This window comes from Dama dama, chromosome 21 (genome assembly GCF_033118175.1).
Source record: "Dama dama isolate Ldn47 chromosome 21, ASM3311817v1, whole genome shotgun sequence".
In the NCBI taxonomy this organism is placed as follows: Eukaryota; Metazoa; Chordata; class Mammalia; order Artiodactyla; family Cervidae; genus Dama; species Dama dama.
In genome coordinates this window covers 16,962,023-16,970,876 of record NC_083701.1, presented here as the reverse complement: position 1 = coordinate 16,970,876, position 8,854 = coordinate 16,962,023, and the positions used below count along the sequence as shown (strand labels likewise).

The 8,854-nt window shown below is 44.0% G+C and overlaps 1 non-coding gene across 1 annotated transcript; it reads right to left on the bottom strand.

Annotated features, from left to right (window-relative positions):
- Positions 1-7,575: 7,575 nt before the first annotated feature.
- Positions 7,576-7,711, bottom strand: LOC133042914 (small nucleolar RNA SNORA21). The gene has a single exon (XR_009689617.1). It is a non-coding gene; the product is annotated as a small nucleolar RNA SNORA21 (small nucleolar RNA).
- Between the last annotated feature and the right edge of the window lie 1,143 nt (positions 7,712-8,854).

Genomic DNA, 8,854 nt, shown 5'->3' with positions numbered 1-8,854 from the left:
ATCCCTTTATTCTTGCTGGAGTTATTTCTCCATGATCTCCAGTAGCATATTGGGCACCTACCGACCTGGGGAGTTCCTCTCAGTATCCTATCTTTTTACCTTTTCATACTGTTCATGGGGTTCTCAAGGCAAGAATACTGAAGTGGTTTTCCATTCCCTTCTCCAGGGGACCACATTCTGTCAGACCTCTCCACCATGACCTGACCGTCTTGGGTGGCCCCACACGGCATGGCTTAGTTTCATTGAGTTAGACAAGGCTGTGATCCATGTGCTCAGATTGGCTAGTTTTCTGTGATTATGGTTTTAGTGTGTCTGCCCTCTGATGCCCTCTCGCAACACCTACCGTCTTACTTGGGTTTCTCTTACCTCGGACGTGGGGTATCTCTTTACGGCTGCTCCAGCAAAGTGCAGCTGCTGCTCCTTACCTTGGGATGAGGGGTATCTCCTCACGGCCGCCCCTCCTAACCTTGAACCTGGTCAGGAGGAGGAGGAGGATATATGGTGGACCCTAAATCCAAGTCTGGTGTCCTAACAGAAAGGAAAGGAAGCTTTGACACAGAGACACACGTAGGGAAGAAGGTGATGTGAAGATGGAGGCAGAAATTGGAGTGGTGCCTCTGTAAGCCCAGGAACACCAAGGACTGCCAGCAACCACCAGAAGCTCAGAGAGAAGTACAGGGCATTCTCTCTAAGAGTCTGCGGACAGAACCAGTGGTACTGACACCTTGATTTTAGGCTTCTGGCCTCCTGAACTGTGAGAACAAATGTCTCCCTGTGTGTGTGTGTGTGTGTGTGTGTGTGTGTGTTTAAGGCACATTATTTGTGGTAATTTGTTACAGCAGCCTTAGGAAACAGAATTGGTCTGGAATTGGTCTTTATTCTTGCTTAGTGGCTATCTAGTCCAACTCTTGTGACCCCATGGACTGTAGCCTGCCAGACTTGTGTCCATGGAATTTTCCCAGCTAAGAACACTGCAGTGGGTTGCCATTTCCTACTCCAAGGGATCTTCCCCACCCAAGGATTGAACCAAATCTCCTGTGTTACAGGTGGATTGCCTGGAACTGGTATTCAGCAAGTCATATTTCTTTCTTTTGCTGAAGTCTTAGCTATGGTTAATAGGAATGTCTTTAGGAAAAGAGGAGGGGGAGCAGAAACTCAGGTTCTTTCCTCCCCACCCCCACCCCCACTTCCTAAAGAGGGTCAGTGTTCTTAGCTCACATGAGACAGAAAAGAGGGCTGAAGTCAGAGTTAATCATAATTCCATGACCTCACTTGACATGAGGTCAGAGGTGGGACCCTTTCTGTTCTTCAGTAACAATTAGAAAGCAAGTATCAGTTTGAAGAGGGATTTCTCTCAATGTTATAAATCTGACCTTAGTTAAATTTGATAGCTAATTTCAGTGATTTCCCACAAAAGAGGAGAAAATCATTAATCATGTGGGGTGGGGGGCTGCAGTTGACAGTGTCCGTTTTTCAGCTACTCCAAATTTAAACATCTCTCCTACATGAGAGATTTTCTCTTTGGGTGGGTTTGGGTGAGGAGGGCCCACCTCCTTTGATGGGAATCCCATAGGGATTGATACTTCATTTCCCTGTTGACCTGGCCTCCAGGGCTCAGGCATGTTATCTCATCTCAATTACTAAGCCTCTCCTACCTGAGACATTCATCACATCTTGAAGTGACCCAAAGATTCAGGGACAGAGATTATTCACCACCACCGTTCTTGAATCCTTGGAGCATTTTATCAGTGTGATCTGGCTGTGCTTCCCCAAGCCCACCCCACTCTCCTCCCCATTCTTCTTGTAAATTTGATTTCCTGTTTAAGTCAGCCAGAGATGGTTTGTGGGGACTTTCCTGGTAGTCCAGTGGTTAAGACCTCGTGCTTCCAATGCCAGGGGTACAGGTTCAATCCCTGGTCGGGGGACTAAAATCTCACATGCCTTGTAGCATGGCCAAAATTTTTTTTGTTTTTAAAAAGAACTCTGGTACAGACGCTTCAGGTCAGAACAGGGACTTTTACCAGTGGTTTCCTATAAGGGGCACAGCATGAGACAGACACCCCTATCAGATGTGGAGGAGGGAAGGCCAGGAGAGAGGATGTGAAGTGAGCCAGACAGACATGTCATAATTCTAGGATGTGGTTTTCAGACATTCTGTCTTTATCAGCCTCCCCTGAATATACTTCAGTTTCTCAATTTGCCCATGTAAGGTGTGGTTCACAGCCCTGAGGCATAAGCACGGGTCCTGGTACCATTGCTCCCTTTCCACCCCATTCTAAGTAAGATTGGTAATAATAGTATTGCATTCCAAGCCAGCCCAACTCCCCACCCTCAATGATGAGGTGCTACACCCCTGCCCAGAGCTCACATAGCACATGGCTGCCTTAGCATTTATCGCTTTATGTTAAAATTATCCTTTAACATGGGAAAACTGAAAGTGAAGTAGCTCAGTCGTGTCCGACTCTTTGAGACCCCATGGACTGTAGCGTGCCAGACTCCTCTGTCCATGGGATTTTCCAGGCAAGAATACTGGAGTGGGTTGCCATTTCCTTCTCCATAACATGGAAAAGTCGTAATCAGATAAATGCAAAAGAAATGACAATAGGAATGCCATATTTTACCTATACTTTTATTTTTTTAATAAACATACTCAATGTGATATTGAGGTAGAGGTTTGTTTCTTAAAAGTAACATAGCCACATATATTAAGGGACCTGGAAAATATTTAAAGCTGTTAATCCAGGAATTCTACTTCTAGGACTCCTTCCAAACATAAATAATCAGAGGCTCAGAGGTGAGGATGAAGGTTTATGTGCAAAGATGTTGAGTGCAGCTTTATTTATAATAGTAAGACCTGAAAACAAACTAAAGGTACAACAATAGGGGGAAAGTTGAAGCTGCACAGGTGGCTCAGTGGTAAAGAATCTGCCTGCCTATGCAGGAATGCAGGTTCAATCCCAGGGTCGGGAAGATCCCCTGGAGAAGGAAATGGCAACCCTCTCCAGTATTCTTGCCTGGAGAATCCCATGGACAGAGGTGCCTCATGGATCACAGTCGGTGGGGTCACAGAGTCAGACACGACTGAGCAACTCAACAACAAGGGGAAGAGCTAAGTAAACAATAGTCTGTCCATGTAGCTTTTTTTTTTTTTCCATGTAGCTTTTTATACTGCTGTTGATAACTTTGATTTTTTAGAAACGTATTAAAAATTTATTAAAAAAGTATCCCATGTGAAAAATTCATTCAGTACAGAAATGTGAAAAATAAAGGTACAAGTCACTCTGTGTGATTGCCATGAGGAAAAAGAAGTTTTCTCTTTCCACAAGGGTTGCCAAGCTTGGAAAATATGAATAGGGGGTTGCCAGTGGCCATCCTCCTACAGCAAGAAGTGAAGTCACGTCAGGATGAAGCCAAGCACTGAGCAGACAGAGATGGGGAGCAAGAAGGCCTGGGGGAAGTGAGTGCCACTTCTGGTCCTTTGAGACCCTGGTTTCTGCAGCTCATCTTTCAACTGTGAGAGCCACTTCAGTGTCCTTCCTGTTCAACAGACTAATAAACAGCCTCCCTGCCTTGACTTTTAACTGACTGAGTCATGACTAATACAATAGGGACAGCTGCTGTGCTGGAATCAAATTATATTCTGTTTGTGCTATAATCCTCTTCTAATGATCAATTAATTCTTCCAACAACATGAAGTGAGGTCCATTTGGCATGAAGTGGGCTTGGCAAATCAGTAGAGGCCTCTAAATAATAACTGTTTTTTTTTTTTTTTCATGGTCACAAATCATCCTGGGAATAGACATCAAGTTCATCAGGGTGTAGTGTCTGGAATACATATATATATATTTTTTCCTTTTATGAATCTGAAGACAGCAACTATTCATATTTAGTCTTATGTCATCTTTTCCAACATACTTTCTCAAAGATCCATAAGAAAGGCTTTGGGGTCATAAACTAAAGCACTTTAAGTATACTGGAATGTAACTCATCTGAGTCTAAACATTTTTTTAACCCCTTTAATACAGCTTGGTGATTTCTACCACTGCACCTATCTTAGCTTTTTTAAATTTTTCCCAGACTTTTTATTTTGTATTGTGGTAGAGCCGATTAACAATTATCTCGGCTTTAATTTCCTCTTACAGCTATTTTCTTTATTCTTTACAGCTTGAGGATTTTTTCTTTTTTTTTTTTTTTTGATAGAGAAAATGCTAGCAAAATAGACACTGGGTATTTCTGTTTTCTTTCAGTTGTCTGATCACATTTGGTCTCAAGCAATGAGATTCTCTTTCTTTTTCTTCTAGCTCTTAATACTGAGCATTAAAATACCCCCTCCCCTAACAAAAAATAAAAGCCCCTTTTGTTCTTAAACCCGACTGTATTCCTGAATCTCCCCTTTCACGTCTGTGGCCCTTTTTTGTATTTTCCTTTGTTATGAGTTACTCCTCCAAACCCCTGCCCTTTAACATCCTGATTTTATTGGGCATTGACTTGTGAGTGCATCTCTTTTCTTCCACATTCACATCACTAGGGTTTGCAGGTCAGAATCTGGGTCTATGTACTTCCCAACTCCTCTGAGACCATACTCTTTTTAATAGACTTTACCATGAAATCATGTGTGTTTTAAAAATACAATCTTTTATCCCCCCAATTTAAAAATTGCTGCTTTTAAGAAAAGGTTTAGTAGCTTAAAGAAAGCACCTTATAGCAGAGACTTCTGACTCTCTGAATATCCATCCTTCCTTCTGCTTGAGATACTGTTGTTACCCGGGCTGCCCAGAATCAACCCTACATCTCCTCATCTCCCTTGCATGTGGATGTGACCTTGTGATTATCTTTTAGACAGTGGAATGTGAGCAGAAGTGATATGTACCATTTTGTGGATTTTTGTTCTTAAACCTTCTGCTACTCCTTTTTCCTGATTTTGCTGGCCAGAATGAAATTGCAGCTGATTTGGTGGTGAGCATTCTTCAACTAGGCTCAGCTGTAAAGAATCTGCCTGCAATGCAGGAGACATAAGAGATATGGGTTCGATCCCTGGATTAGGAAGATCCCCTGGAGGAGGGCATGGCATTCCATTCCAGTATTCTTGCTTGGAGGACCCCATGAACAGAGGAACCAGGGGGGCTACAGTCCATAGGGTCGCCAAGAGTCAGGCATGACTGAAGCGATTTTTTTTTAACTATGTGCAACCAGGGCAACATCCTAGATATGGTCTTCCATCCAGATCTCAGGCGCCTGGGTACAGACACTGTGGAGACAGTCTATCGGCTCTGGAATGTAAACATCCAGGGTGTTATATAAGAAATGCATTTGTATCTCCCCTAAACCAAATTTTTGGGTTTGTGACAGTAACCTCACTTGTATCTTAGCAAAACAGTTGTTAATTCAATAGGGATTTATCCCAGTCACAGTGCTTACACTTTGTTCACAAAGAACCATAATGATGATGATTATAGTTGCAACACTTGGTAGTTGTTTACTCCATAGGGTACTTCTCTGTTGTGCCAGGCGCTATGCTTTTTGCACAGATTAGTTTATTTAATGCTCATGACAACTTTGTTAGGTAGATACTATACTTGTATTACTCTCATTTTACAAAAAAAATTTGACACACAGGAAGATTGGTGAATTGTCTAAGGTCACACAGGACAGTTAGCCGAGAAAGGATTTGAGTCAGTCTGTCTGACTCTGGAGCTATTATTTTGTACTGTCTCAAGACAAGACCATGTCATGGTGCTGCTCATGGCAGATCCTGAGACAGGTCAAGTTACTTAGCATGATAATAATAGTAAAGACATATGACTAAAATGTTGTGGCAAAACAGAAAAAAAAAAGCTGTGCAGAATTGGAAGGCAGCAATGAACTTTCCCTGGGAAAAGCTGAAAATAAGGAAAGTGAAAGAGCACACATTAGATAGAAGATACATGCATCTTCTGCAAAGGTTTATCTGAGTAGTAAGACACTCAGTGATGGGAATTAGGATCTATTGGAGATAATGGAGTGAAACTATACCATAAATCATGACTGCTACCATTTATCATTATGTGTTGGGTTTCCCTGGTGGTTCAGATGGTAAAGAATCAGCCTGCAACAGGGGAAACCTGGGTTCAATCCCTGGGTTGGGAAGATTCCCTGGAGGAGGGCATGGGAACCCGCCCCAGTATTCTTGCCTGGAGAATCCCCATGGACCAGAGGAGCCTGGTGGGCTGCAATCCACAGGATCGCAAAGAGTGGAACATGACTGAGTGACTAAGCACGTCATTATGTGTCAGTACATATTCGTTCTACTTTATATACATAAATTCAGTCAATCCTCATAACAGCCCTCTGAGGTAGGTGTTGTTATCATTAACTTCATTTTAGATGAAGACACTGAGCCACAGAGAGGTGAAGTAACTTGGCCCAAGGTCACACAACTAGTAAGTAATAGAACCTACTAGTTTGGCTTCAGAGTCCTGCAGCAGTCTAGGTCCAATCAGAAGAAACCACATGGTAGGTTAAAGAGGGGATGTGAATGTCAAGAATTAGATAAAAGTAAAATGTGAGATAAAAGGAAACTATGGTATCTTGGGCTGAGAAAGGGTCCTCAAGGACAAATTTGAGAGGGGTCTGGATCTCACTGGAGAGAGCATTGGCTACCAGATAGCAGAGACATTTGCTCATTTAGCAGGTTGGAGGCAGTCCAGGTAGCTGGGTAAACAAGAGAGAAGAGGGTGGAGGAGCGTGATCACTAACCAGACTCGCGGGGAGCCATGGGAATCTGGGAGCCAGCAAGGACAGAAGACCTTTAAGACGCTGGGGACTGGAGAGATGGAGGCAGAAGGACTGCTCAGTGTGTCACCTGCCCCACTGAAAGGCTTGCTAGGTGGCTGCCTGCAGCCCTTGCAGGGCTCTAGTTTCTGAGTCAAGAGGGCTGCATAAAGGTTATTGCAAGGCTAGAGCTGCAAGGTCACAGAAGGACAGATCTTGGGGCTGTGGCTGGAGCAGACCCTATTGGATGTTTTTGAGACCACACTCCTAACCCTGGTTGGTTCCCAGAAACCGCAGGAAGCTTCTTCCTTCAGTGCATTTTTTTTTTTTTGGGGGGGAGCAAGTAATATTTATTTTTTACAAATACACCAAAGAATCATGCAATGCTGCCAGCATTGGATGCAATCCTGGGCCACAAGTCTGCACATTCCTTTGCAACTGGTCCTGTGATGGCAGAACCTTTCATCTCGCCTTTATTGTTTACTATGACCCCTGCATTATCTTCAAAATAAAGAAACACACCATCTTTTCTCCGGTATGACTTTCGTTGTCGAATTACCACCGCTGGATGTACCTTCTTTCTGAGCTCTGGTTTGCCTTTCTTGACTGTGGCCATCACCATGTCACCCACACCAGCAGCAGGAAGTCTATTCAATCGTCCCTTGATCCCCTTTACAGAGATGATATACAGATTTTTGGCTCCTATAAAACAATGTAAACAAAAATGGAGACTAGTTTTGAGGGCCAATCAGGCAGTGCTGCGATTTTCCAACATCACCTCCTCCAGTCACACTCCCTAGCAGTTAGTCCCCACTAGGTGGAACACCTTGTCACACCACCGATTGAAGCAGAACAACACAACGTGCTGCTGCTTCACCCAAAAGCGGTGTTTTCACTCTGCCCTTTCTTGACGGCTCAGCGGGTCATCAGCAAAAGGCCCACTGAGTGCATTTAAAAGGGTGTTCCTTCAGTGCATTTAATAGAGAAGGTTTAACACTGTGCTCATTTTAAAGGATAAACACTTAAAGGAATTCCATTATTTATTATTAAGTCTGTTGAAGTATGTATTTGGACCTGAGAGGTAATACACTGATAACTGACACAACGACTTATATTAAGTCTTGAGGACTTTTGGGCTTTAGAACTCATGAGACTGGGAGAATCGGACTGCATATATATATATATATATATATATATATATATATACACATATATATATGATCTATAATCCAATCTAACAATTTCGGTTTTCAGAATGGGAAATACCCGATCAGCTGTATATGTCCCTTGCAAATATAAACATTCAGAAGGATACAAATCTAAAGTGAAAGTCCTCCATGCCATTCATTCACCAGAGATAAACACTTTTAACAATCTGGTGTCTTTCCTTCCAGACTGCTGGCAAATAAATATATGATTAACACTAAAAGGGCACTATGAGGACTTTCAAAACTGTTCTTACTTACTCTACGAAAGAATCAATATATCTTTTTGAGTCAGTATATTTGGAATGAACATCCCTCCACCATTCCACCATCCTTTTCGTTCCCCGCGCCCCCTCGCCTCTCTCAAAAATAAACCTTTTTCACACACAAGGTCCTCTTATTTCACTTGCACACGTGAAGCTTTCCCAATCTCATCGGCCGCAGCTGGCAAGGGGTTAAAGGGTGTCAGACTCCTCCGGGACTCATGAAGCACCGTTTACCAATTCCAAGCCCTCCCCTGACTCCCCTCTCAAGCGGCCAGCCGGTGACCTCTTTTTTTCCCACGCTGATCGAAACCACGCTGTTCCAAGTCTCCAACACTCTCGGCACACTGCCGCTCTAGGACCACGTGCCGCGTGGCCCCGCCCCTAGCCCCCGACCCCACCCACCTGGCGGGGTTTCGCAAACCAGGAACCACAAGATCCTCCACGTTCCTGGCTCCGCCCACTATGAACTCAAGCTGCTGTCGCTCAGACTCCACCCTCAACCGCACTGCCACGGAGCGCCTCGAGCTCCGCCCACCTCTTTCCGCGCCAGGACTTTGCATCGCTCGCCCCGCCCAAGCTCCGCCCACCAGAACCTGCCCAGCCAATCCAGGGCCGCCCGAGTCCAGCCACTGA